Source organism: Plasmodium coatneyi, chromosome 13, assembly GCF_001680005.1.
Source record: "Plasmodium coatneyi strain Hackeri chromosome 13, complete sequence".
Taxonomy (NCBI): Eukaryota; Apicomplexa; class Aconoidasida; order Haemosporida; family Plasmodiidae; genus Plasmodium; species Plasmodium coatneyi.
In genome coordinates, this window is record NC_033568.1 from 124,182 (window position 1) to 137,491 (window position 13,310).

Here is a 13,310-nt window from a genome sequence, read left to right on the forward strand (position 1 = left end):
TACATTGCCTCGTACAATTGTTGAGGAGTATATGTTCTATACCCCTTCTTAATTTCATCACATTCCCCTTCATTCTGTGTGGCGTTACATTGTTGTTGTACCTTCTCATATGCTATGGCAATTTTCTGTAAATAAGTAGCATATCTTTCACAATTGACCTTAGCTGAATCATCATGCCCGTTCCATGACCCTTCACTTCCTAAGGAATAACTTCCGAGTTGCTCCATTAGAGCGAATAACTTTTCTCCTGTTTTATTCTCTTCTATTTTATATTCCCCCGTGTGGAATAATGTATTTAATATTTTTGGTAATCCACTCATAAGTGTTCCAAATGAACTTTTATCGTCCAATTTTTCATATAGTATGCTTCCCATTAAGTAATATAGAAGATCACAACGTTCGTCGTCCGAAAATTCGGGCTTAGTTATGCCGGATACACAACACCAAACACCTAAAACATCATCCAGGAAACTTTTATCATATTGTTCGTCCGACAGTGATGCTTCCACCATAACCTTGTATCCACCTAAAACTTCCTTCACTTGACTGCAATAAAGTCTTCCTTCTTCCGCCATGACTTTTACTCATATTATTCAAAGGTGAACTAATCAAAACTTTTGCACTTTGTGCATATAACTGAGATAATGTATATACGTACTTCTCCATTTACTATAATATAGGGGAAATACCATGCGCATAGTATGTATGTATGTATATCCTCACCGTGAATAAAGAAGAGTAGTCCCTTTACTAGTTACTTCTATTATTACTGCTGTTATTCTTTTATATGTGTTGTATATGTAATAAATTCATGTTCAGAAATTATTCATTCATTCATGCAAAAGAGATATGTATGAACATTTCGGAAAAATGGGAAAAAAAGGGCAAAGAATCAAAATTTTTCGTTTATTATTCATTCATATATTTTAAATGTACTACTCCGTATGATTATTTAGGATACTACACTATTATTCATTCTTCCTATTTATCGTGTATATATATATATATATGAAGTGTGGAATTTTCTTCAGGATAATATTTACCATGCGCTATTCTTTATCCATATTTTATTATTATTGGAAGTGTTTTCAAAATATGATAACTTATGCAATGCACTTCATACATAAAGAGTATTTCCCCACGGGGGGTGTATATCCATCCGGGTCCACTGGATAATGCGCATTTATGGAATATATGGGAGTGATAGAATATGGGAAATTGTTTTTATTATATGTATTGTAGGAAATATTTTATATATATTCCTATTACAATATTTTTTTTGCAGTGCACGGCCCTTCTCCTTCCTTTACTTCTGTTTATTACCATTCTAACAGTAATAATAATTCTTCTCATTTTTTTTTTCCATTCTCCTATCTATTCGCTTGATGTGAGTATGTTTACAAATAACTCATTTATGTAAGAAATATATACTACATTACCTGAGCTACGCACCTTTTCCCTTCTTTCAGTACATATTACATTTTTGCATATATATTCAGGTTCCCTTAATTTTACTTTTTTTTTTATGTTCCTCTTTTTTGTATTGTATGGAAGTGTATTCAAGTTTTTTTGTGTGTAAAGTCAATATATAAGTGAAGTGAAAGCAAGTAAAAAAAATGTACTTAAAAAAAAAAAGGAAAAGAAATTTTTTTTTTTTTTTTGTTCTTTCACTTTACTAATATATTGGTGAATTATTTTTACTTAACTGAGAGTGCTTGTACATAATTTTCCACTTCATTTTGACATGTTGGTAAATTTTTATTGCGCAAGGTCCTACATGCTTATTTATTTTTTTTTTCCTTACAAGTATTTATGTTTATGAATTTTTTTTTCTACTTTTTCTTCCTTTTCTTTTAAAATATATAAATGTTTTTTTTTTGTGAAGAGGCAAGCAATTTTTTTTCTTTTACTTATCCTTTCCTCTGTGGAACTACAAATACGTCAGTTAAAATGTGAAAAACGAATTGATAAAAAGAGGAAAGGAAAGAAAAGGGGAAACGGGAAAAGGGAAGTTAACACATTGCATAAACTACTTATAATTTGAATGGAGTATGAAGGAAGTAGGAAGGGCATGACATTACACATTTAATGGTACATTACATTTAATGGTGCTACATTTAGTGGTGTTACATTTAATGGTGCATTTAATGCTTCATTTAATGCTGCATTTAATGGTGCATGGAATGTTTCATGGAATGGTTCATGGAATGGTATCTTATATACGACTATAACCAATATTATTTCGCCTATTTGGTGCCATATTTGTTCTTCCTCTTCTTCTGTTAGATGGAATTAGCCTACCATTAGAAATGGTAGAATTGTCTGTTGTTGTGAACAAGTTTGTGGTTGAAGTGTCCGCTGTTGAATATAATGTTGTTGAGGTGTCTGTTGTTAAGGTGTCGTCGTCTTCTGTGGATGCATCGAAGGTGCTTCTGGTAGATCTTTTTTTTCTGTTGCTGCTTCTTCCTCCTGCTTTATTCTTTCTAAAGGAATCATTTATCCAAGAAGGTAAAAGATTGTACTGAATGAATGAAGGAAGGATGGATGGAAATATGTCTACATATATATATATATATATGTCCATATATATGTATGTATATAGATATATAGGTACATATATACATATGTATATGTATGTAGACATATTTCAAGTACATAGTGGTTTGGGTGGTGGTAATTATTATTTTGGTGGTGGTAATTATAATTATAATTATGTACTTATAATTATAACTGTTGTAATTATAATTTTAATGGTAATTGCACTTACTTTGTATAAAGAAAAAAGGATTAGTGGTAATGCCCCTATTCCTACTATGGAAGAGACAATAGGAGAGGCCGTTCCCGATCCGGTGGACACGGATAATGTTGCAGTTTCAGCTCCATCTTCCTTAGTTCCCACTCCATTGACTATTGCACATCCTGCTTCCGTTGAATGCTGTTTGCAATATGCTTCATAGGTAGTCTTGAATTTGGAACAATATGCACTAACGTTGGGATCACCACCACTATCACCTTTGACCAACCACCTAGGACATTGTTCCTTCACTTGAGAGGCAGAAGGAATTTTAGGGGGAGTTGTTCGGACTGTAGTTTGGTAATAAGTATCGCAAGATTTATAATACTTTTGTAATTGATCTCCTTTTGGTTCATAGTCCTGCTTAAGGTTGAATTTTGTTTTACTTTTATTAAAACCTTCTTTGCTATTATGATTGTTTAAGGGATCACATTTATTTTCACCAGGAATAGCCTTCAATTCCTGGTATATTTTATTTATAACATCCGAAATTGAACTTAATCCACATTCGTCAAATAACACGTACCCCAACCAATAATAGAAATAATCGCAGATAGTAGTATTAACGGACAGTGATTGCTCCCCCTTCATTTTAGATACAAGGTTCCATGCGCGATGTATTGTGTCCAGCCATAATTTAAACTTAGAATATTCACCTAATTCCTTCAATGATGAATTGGCCAATTTGCCGCCACCCGAGAGCTGGGATCCCCCTTCATTCAACATATCATAGATCCAACCTGAATATAGAACAGGTGTCCCTATTCCTTGCACCTATAAATGTAATTAATACGAATGCACATATGTACTTTCATATGTACATTCATATGTACATTCATATGTGTATGTATATGACCTTTTTTCCCTTTTTTTTTTAATTAATTAAATTGTGTGCATAAAATTAAACATACACATATACACGATGTATGTATGTATATGTTCATATCATACATAATGAACTAATTCACAGTATTACATCATCGGGTGTCATGATTTATGTGTGAATATTTCCTTTTGTTATTTATATGGTGAATGTACATTATAGAATTGTATGTTATACTTCCCATGTTTATATATTCATATGCATTCATATGTATTCAATATGTATTCATGCATAAAAATTCATGCAAGAATTTATGCAGAAGAAAGAATATGTACAGGAATTTCCTTTCTGCGCAGGAGGAAGGAAAATTTTTGAGTGGGAGAAAAATTTTTTCATCGCAGGTTGTGCACTTTTTTTGTTTTTTTTCATTTGTTTTGCATGCTCAAATTGATGTTATTATTTAAAAGGGGGGGTGGTTGTTATTAAAATATTGTTAACGTACATATATTGTACACTTTATATATGTGCATAGAACACATTTCTACCCCTCCTCTTCCCTAAATATGCGTACATTCATTATTCATATTTATTGAAATACCTCAAATTTATTGGAGATAAGGTAACCATGCACATGATACATGAAACATGGAAGAAGGAAGGGAATGGAAGGGAGAAAAAAGCGATTTTTTTTTTTTTTTAACTGATTTATATTCACTCTTGTATCTGAAGACTTATGAAAGAAACAAAATAGAAACAATACAAGAACAAAAAATTTTTTTTGAAGTGCAAATATGCAAACACATGCACATATGCATAACATTTGAAATGCTAAAACTGTATTTATAATTTTTTAATGCGCAAACATATATAATTGTATTTTTTAGAAGGTATAAAATCCTTTCATTTCACACCGCTAGAAGAAGAAGAAGAGAGGGCGGAGCTGGGGGCGACACATATATAATGAGAGAGAAAAAAGTGCTCACATTCTTTTCTTTTTTTCCTCTCTTTTAGAAAAGTATGATTATTGACCGCCACTTTAACTTAATTTTTTATTGTGTGGAAACAATAACATAACATATAGTTAAATCAATTTTTTTTTTGTTCCTTTATTCTGTATTATGGCATCATCTATAATATATTATTTTTGTACATTCTAATAGTAAATTCTTTCTTCATTTTAAAATATATATGTACACACACACACTAATAACATAATAATAACTAATCCCATATATGCGCCCACAGAGCAACTTCACAAACAATTCCATATACACATTTTATGCAAAAAGAAAGAAGTATTTATATAATGCAATATGTACATATATATAAAAGAAAAATATTCTCACAATTTTAGAATTTAATGAAATATGTATATATATGAAGGAAAAATATTGTCACAATTTTAGAATTTTATTAAATTAAAGAAAAAAAAAAAAAAAAAGAAGAGCAAGAGCAAAAACAAAATAAAAAAAGAAGGAAACAAAAACAAACAAAGAACAGGAGAAGCCATGACAGAAAATGTGTGTGTGTGGTGTATGTACATGGTAACTTTTATTAAGGATGTTACATGTTACATTCTCCCATAACTAATATTTCTTGACGTCTGCTTCTGTGGCCTTTGCCTCTGTCGTCTTTGTCTTTGTTGGCTATGTTCTGGACGTTGTTGTTCACTTCTATTATTATTATTATTTGCTCCTTTTTGGGAAGATTTCCCATTATATATGGTAGATGCTTCATCTGTTGTCGAATCTGCTATTGTTGTGGAGCCACCAATTGTGGAACCAATTGTTGACAACTCGGTGGAAGTGTTATTTGTTAATGTGTCGAAGTTACGTCTGATGGCGGATCTTTTCCCTCTACCTCTGCCGCTTCCTTTAAAATGACTACGTAACCAATCAGGGAGAATATAATACTAAAAATAAAAGGAAAGTAATGTAAATGGGAAGGAGGTGGGGAAAGGTGTATTACATATATACATATATATTTATGTGTATACGTATACATATATACGTACATATATATGTATGGACATATATGTGTATATATATATATAGCTCTATTATAATTGTTGTAATTGTTCGTAATTGTAGTTATTACTTTGTACAAAAAGAATGCAGCAATTGTTGGTAATCCTACTGTGGCGACCAATGCAGAAGGAACTGCAATGGAAGCAGTACCAGTTCCTTCGACAGCGGAGTCCGCTGTGTGTATTTTTGTTTCTCCTTGCTCTGTTAATATACAATCCAATTGTAATTCATTTTGAGTGTCGTAATTCTGAAATAATTCCTTGAACTCGTTATACCACTCTTTATTCCAGTTGTTTGTGCACTTTTCCTTCACTTTCACATAGGCCTTTTTTATATTGTCCAAATATGTATGGTACGCTTGATAGCACTTTTTCTTTACTCCTTCCGTTTCTAATTGTTGTTTTATAGTACCTTCGTCTTTTTTATAGTCGTATAATTTCTTCAGCGCCTGGAATACTTCCTTGTCGTTATAGGAATATATGAACTCACACTTGTGTTTAGCTACATTAACCTTCATTCTATTCCTACACGCATTCATAGCTGTACCGAACTCGAAATTTTTCAATTTATTGGATAATATTTCCCCTATCCAATAATAAAGGGCATCACACCATTTCTTTCTTTCAACTGTGTCCCCTCCCATTTTGTATACGTAGCACCATCCTTTTTTAATCTTATTAATATCATCCTTAATTTCTGGAAAGTCCCCTAAGCCTTCCCCTATTTTTTCCACTTCCTCTTGACCATTACATTCATCCTGGCTTGTATTGAACTTACTATAGAAATCTGTATATGAAGGCAAATTCTTCAAATCATTCTCCTACAAAAAAATATAGGGAACAAAATAGATGTATGTGTATATATATGTTCGTCATCCAATGTACAACACTGTACATAAAGTACTGTATGTTTAGTATACAATTATTCACACTGAATAATAGAAGAAAGGAAAGAATGGGGGAGTTGGGGTGTGAACGAACCGTTAATATTGCATCGTCAGGCTCCATTTCGTTCACATATGTACATTTTTGTATGTAAGTAATAAGTTCATGTTAGAATATGTGCTTATGTCCTTATGGTACCTATGTACACATATATATATATGTAGAATGTGTTCTACATGTGCATGTACAAATTTTCTTTGCATAGATATTTTTTGCATAGAAATTTTTTTGCACAAAAATTTTTCTTTTTGTATAAAAATTCTTTTTGTATAAAAATTCTTTTTGTATAGAAAATTTTTTTGTATAAAAATTTTTTTTGTACAAAATTTTTTTTCCCTCCTTTCGGAACAATATTTTTCGGGAGGTACATTTTTTGGAGTTCTAGATTATTCGCCTTTTTATATGTGCATATTTATTCACATTTAGTAAATGGAGAGCGTGTACATTTTTATGGAATACATGGGAAGAACATAATACAAAGAAATTACATATATATATATAAAAAAAAAAAAAAAAAAAGAATGAACACATCTTCGTAATCCTATTTTTTTTACATTAAACGATTCTCCTTCTCCGTTATTATGATTGTACAGTAATACTATTTTTTTTTTCCTTCTTTCAATTTTGACAATTATTACTATATATAACTCATTCATATAATATATATATATGTATATATGTGCATTCGGTCATTTGAGCTATCTGTTTACCTTCTTCTCTTTCCTTCCTTCCTCATTTCTTCTTATTCTTTCTTTCCTTTTTTTTTTTTTTTTTTTTTTTTTTTACAAATACACAAAATACTCTATTATTTCACAGGGTGAACACGTTTCTTTTTTTTCCTTTTTTCCTTCAAATACAATAAAATACTCTATATTTCACACGGGTGAACACCTTTCTTTTTTTTTTTTTCCTTCTTTTTTTTACTTTTCCTTCTTCTCTCATTTCATAATAGTGTGAAACGTGTTCCAAAGGTTCAACATTTTTTTATGACTGTATATATATATTTATAACATACGCTTTTGGTAATGTTCTCTGTTGGATTATTAAGGAACACATCATGAAATAAAACAGATTGAGAAAACACATAGGAAGAAGGGGGCGCATATTACATACTTTCTCCCCACTTATTTACTCGAAATATGAATTAAATAAATTTAACATCCCAGATTTCAATGACCATGCGTTCCCCAGTTTTCCATTTGAGTAACTCATAAAATTTCTGCTCCATTCAGCTCTACAATGTAGGAACTGTCCCTGGGGAAGTATATAATTACATATTACAGAATAATGGAATGGGGGATATGTGCATGTATAGAATAATCCTTGCTAATTTGTCAAGTAGAAGTGGAAGGAAAGGGAAGTGCAAGGAAGGAAAAAAATGTGTCTAAGGAAGAAATGTAGGAATGGGATCTAAGGAAAGAACGAATAAGGAAGGAAGAGAGAACTAATAAGGAAAAAAGGAAGGAAGAAAAGGAAAGAAAGAAGGAATATGAAGGTAAGAAGGAATATGAAGGAAAGAAGGAATAAGAAGGAATAAGAAGGAAAAGAAGGAATAAGGAGGAAAAAGGAGGAATAAAAACGAAGGAAAGAAGGAAACTAAGGAAAGAAAGAATGAAAAGGAAGAAAAAAGAAGGAAAAATGTCTCTTTTTTTTTCCTGCACTGCATATAAATTGTGTTCACTGTGTTATTTATGCGTCCCCCCTCTACGGGGAAGCGGGCACACACGCATTCAACATTCCAATGTGTTACGTACAATTGTGTTACATGTTCCCATAACCTATATTATTCCGGTAACCGCTCGTACTATTATTTCCTCCTCTTTCCCTTTCTCTGATCGCCTGTCTTCTGTGCGCAGCAGGAGAACGTTGTGTGGTGGAATGTTCTGTTGGACCTATTGTTGTGCTGTCGTCCGTTGAAGCGTATGTTGAGCTGTTTTCTGTGAGTGTATCGAGGTCCCGTTGGATTGTTGATCTTCTCTTTCTTGTGTTGCTTCTTCCTCCATTTCCAGAAGTGTGGTTACCAAACCAAGAAGACCATGGTTTATACTGAAGGGAAAGAAGGTTGTTCAGTATGGAAGGAACGAAGGATTTTAGGGGTGGAAGGACCATACTTCCTAAGGGAAGGTGGGTTGTTAAATGATTCAATTTTTTTATTTTTAAAATTTTTGGATGCTTACTTTGTATAATAGGAAGGGAAAAGCCGTCGCTGCTAAGGTGCCAAAGATAGAAGAGATGGAAGAGGTGGTGGTGGCGGAACGAACAGCTTGACTTACGGCTTCGTCTTTTTCTTTGGTGGCTGCTGTTTGTGCTTTAGTGAGTGCTGCCTGTGTTTTCTCCTCCAGTTGTAATACGCGCTCCCGTTCGGCCTCTAATTTCTGATTAACGGAGGAATATTGCGTATCATCCTTTAGGGTAGCTGCTTCTGTACAATACAAATTTAACGCTTCCGCTAAATCACAATGTACCCCATACTTAGTATGGAAGTCTTTACAATATGAATTACTATCCTTTTCTTCCTTATTTGGGCAATTCTTCCTCATGATAATACATGCTGAAGCAATTCCGTTGAGGTAATTGGACAACTCGTCTTCACAGTTGAGCCCATTCTTCATTAACCACTTGTTTATTTTCACATGGTCGTAGTAATAATCGAATATTGTTTTCATGTGGCTAACAAGTGTTTCCTTAGCATCGCTGAATTTGGTTCTACATTTCTCCTTATAAGTAATTCCGTTCAGCCCTTGGTAAATTTCATCCAAAAGTTTCGACAATTTTTTATCACCTAAATCCTTCCCATATTTATCTCCCAACCAATGATAAAAGAATTCACAGGGTGTATTTTTATCATCATCGGACTGCGATGGCGATGTCCACTCCTGTTTCTTCTTGCATGCGTAACAATAGGCCTTTGTGATAGGCCCCTCTTGATCCTTAAGTCTGCTATAATCATTTAATTTACTCCTCAACTGTCCTACCTCCCCTGTGGGTTCGATTTTATTAGGACAATTTTCGTACCCATTATTCTCATCAAACTTATCATAGTAATCGGTCTTGGAAGGTAGTTTATCCAACTCGGGCGCCTACAAAAATGTAATTTAAAAGAAATATATGTACAACCGTACATTCCCCCTATATCGCGCATGAAGTGTATTATATGTGCACCACATACTTATATTTATCCAATTTTAAGGAGTAAAATAGAAGAAGAGAACAACAAACCAACCTTTGATGGTTCTGGCATGTTGTTTTTCGTTGTTGTATATATGTTATATGAATTTTATATGTTAAGAAATTGTATTGTTGTTCATATAAGTACATCCAGTATGGGGGAATTGTTATATGCTAAAATTCTTTCTCTGCATCTTTTATGGTTGTGAATGTGAATGTGGAATTTTCACTTCTTGTTTCTTCAATAATAATAATATATATATTCCTTAATTCCTTGAACAATAGTAATATACCACATACACAAATGTGTACATCAAAATCATTACCTATGTACATTACATATGTACATATATATAATTAAGGTAAAAAAATATATAAAGAATTAAGCCCAAAAGAAAAAAAAAAGTACTCCTCCTAATTTTTTTTTAATGCATATATATATATTTTATACAGTTCATCTACATGCCTATGTGCAGTTCTTATATATATATGTATAAGGAGTTACGTTGCATCCTTCCTTTCCCTTCCCCTTTCCTGAATGTGTATATTCATAAATATACTGTGAAGAGGGTAAATTTATATGAAATGAAAAAAAGCGTACGTAATAATACAAAGGATATTTGCATTAATTATGCATACAAGGGAGAAATATATGCATCCTTATAGTATATGCTTGACAGTACATCCTCCCCTCTTCCCTTCTGTTTATGTGATTGTTCAGTAATAATAAATTGTTTTTTTCTCTCCTTTTCTTTTTTTTTTTTTAACATTATCTCCCCCCCAAAAGAAAAAAAAAAAAAAAAAACGGGTAGTAATTTTTTAGTGTATACATGTATAAAAATTTCACTGCTAAAAATGTGCAGATAATTCGCACCTACTACAATGTTAGGAAGGGTGCGACATATATAATTTGAAAGGGGTGTGTGGGTGGAAAAAAGGTTGTTAGGGGTGTTATTTCTTTTTTCCTCATAAAGGGAATATGATTATTAAGGATGTTAATTGATAAATTGTATAGAATAGAACTAAGAGCCATATCGTTTTTATTTCAAATTATCACATAACTTTGGCATTAATTACTATTATGTACATTTTAATTACTTCCTTCCTTTAAAAATATATATTTGTACACACACTCAAAAAAGAAAAAAAAAAGAAGCAAACAAATAAAAAAAAGAAGAAAAAATAAAAGAAGCAAGCAAAATGGCACCATTCCCTGCTAAAGTCCTAATTTTTTGTTTGATACTCTACCTCTGGAAATATCCTAAGCACCACCACTACGTAAGATTATAAGAACTACATTCTTGGAATTCGCACATACATTTATTATAACTAACTTCTATTGTCCTTATTAAAAATATAAAAAGAAAAGGAAGAAAAAAAAAAAATTTTCCACCACCATAACAACCCTTCCTTCCACACTACCACCCCTAACACGACCTTCCTTCCACCTACCACCCGTAAGAACCCTTCACTTTCTTTCTCTTTTCGTTTTTTAGGTCTGTGCATTAAGCACATCAAAAAAAGGAAGTTCCGGTGTGGAAGCCGATCAGGGGAATGAAAGAAGTACCACCTTTGGTGGAGGTGTAAAAACATCACTAACACAAAAATCTGTTGTAATAACACTAAAATCCAAGTGGAGTGATGATGATGGTACATCAAACAACAACAACGATGACGACGTCCTTTTACAGAAGGAAAGAATAGACGCTTCCTTTGATGAGAACGATAAAAAATTATTTCACCGATTGCATGCAACAAGAAGTGGTAATAATGTTAAAAATGAACGCCCCAAAATGGATAATGATGGTGCTTCCTATCACCCCTTTTGTAAGAATCGCCGCCATTGCGGTTCAATAAAACGCTCTTTGGACAGTACATGCTCCTCTATGGACAGCAATTCCATGGAAAGTGTTACTTCCCTATCAACAAACAACAGTAGCAGTAGCAGCGGAAACAGTTCTTCCATGGACAGCCTCTTTGAGGAGCGAAGTGATGAATATCATTATGATGATTATTCAACAACATCATATAGAATAAATAAAGCACAAAAAAATGAAAGAAGAATAGGGGCATTCCATCCCCCAGGGGTATTCCAAAACATGAACATTCGACCTAGGGGATTTTTTAATAAACTATTGTATGCTATAAAAAGAAGATTATGGACAAGAAAAGGGGGAGCATTCCTGTCACCGTTCTTGTCATCACCTCTCGTATTGACACTTTCCGTGTTGTATTTTTTAGCTTTGTGTTGTGTTGGTTTAATTGTTGCACTTTCTATGGGTGCTACACCACCACCATACTCGTGGTCTCTTTGTGGTTTTGCCATTGTTGCTCTTATGGTATGTATACTTTTCAGCGTAAAATTAGGTACAAATTGGAACGCTTAAAGAATCATACCAAAGCGTAACAGCAAACGTACCAAATCGTAACGAACCATACCGAACCGTTACAAACCGTTGTTTTGGGGAAGAAAGGATCATTGTTAGGGGTGGAAGGGAGGGTTGTTAGTGGTGTTATGTGGCAGGTGGAAGGACGGTTGTTTGGGTGGTGGTAGGGTGGAAGGAAGGTTGTTAGTTGGGTTGTTATGGTGGTGGTAGTGTGGTAGGTGGAAGGATTGCTGTTAGATGGTAGGGTGTCAGAATGAATGTTTTAGGGGTGGTAGGAAGGAAGGCAAAGTTCTTAGGAGAGGTTGGGAGGAAGGTTGTTAAGGGATGGAACGATGATTACTTCGATTAAGGAAGAAAAAAAAAAAAATTGAAGGAAGTATGCCAAGGGGAAGTGTGCAGTATGGTGCACTTAGGTTGGAGGGGAGGTTGCTTACTCTTTTTTTAAAAGAAAAAAAAAAAGTAAAAAAAAAAAAAAAGAAGGAAAAAAAAAAAAAATTAAAGGGTGGGAAGTGTAGAGAGGGGTGCACTTAGAGGGAAGGTGTTGAAGGAAGTATGCACGAAAGTGCATCTATGGTAGTATGTTCAGGGGAAGTGTGCACAGAGATGCACTTAGGGGTGGTAGGTGCATTCTTAGGGTTGAAGGTAGGAATGTCGTTAGGGGAAGTGTGCAAGGGGGTGCACCTAAGGAGGAGTGTCAGGGGTGAAAGGAAGACCATTTCCTTTAAGGAAGAAAAAAAAAAAAAAAAAAAAAATTGAAGGAAGAGAGGAAGGTGTGCAAGGGGGTCCAGATTTGTGTGTTAGGGGTGGAAGGAAGGGGTGTTATATGGTTCGAAGGTGCTAGAATGAAGGGGTGTAAGGATGTAGAGGTAGGGTGTAAGGGTATTAGAGTTAAGGATTTTAGGGGTGTTAGAATGATTGTGTTAGTGTAGAAGGTAGGTGGTGTTAGGTGGTGGTAGGATGGAAGAAAGATTGTGTTAGTTGCTTGGGGTGGAAGAAAGGTTGTTAGGTGATTCATGGATTGAAGATCGCTTCCTTTAGGGAGGGATACACCCGAAGGGTGTATAAAAAAAAAAGAAGGAAAAAAAAAAAAGAAGTTTAGCTAAGAAAAAGAAGGTTAAGGAAAAAGAAAAAGAAGGTTTAAGAAATAAAAGAAGAAATGATGTAAGG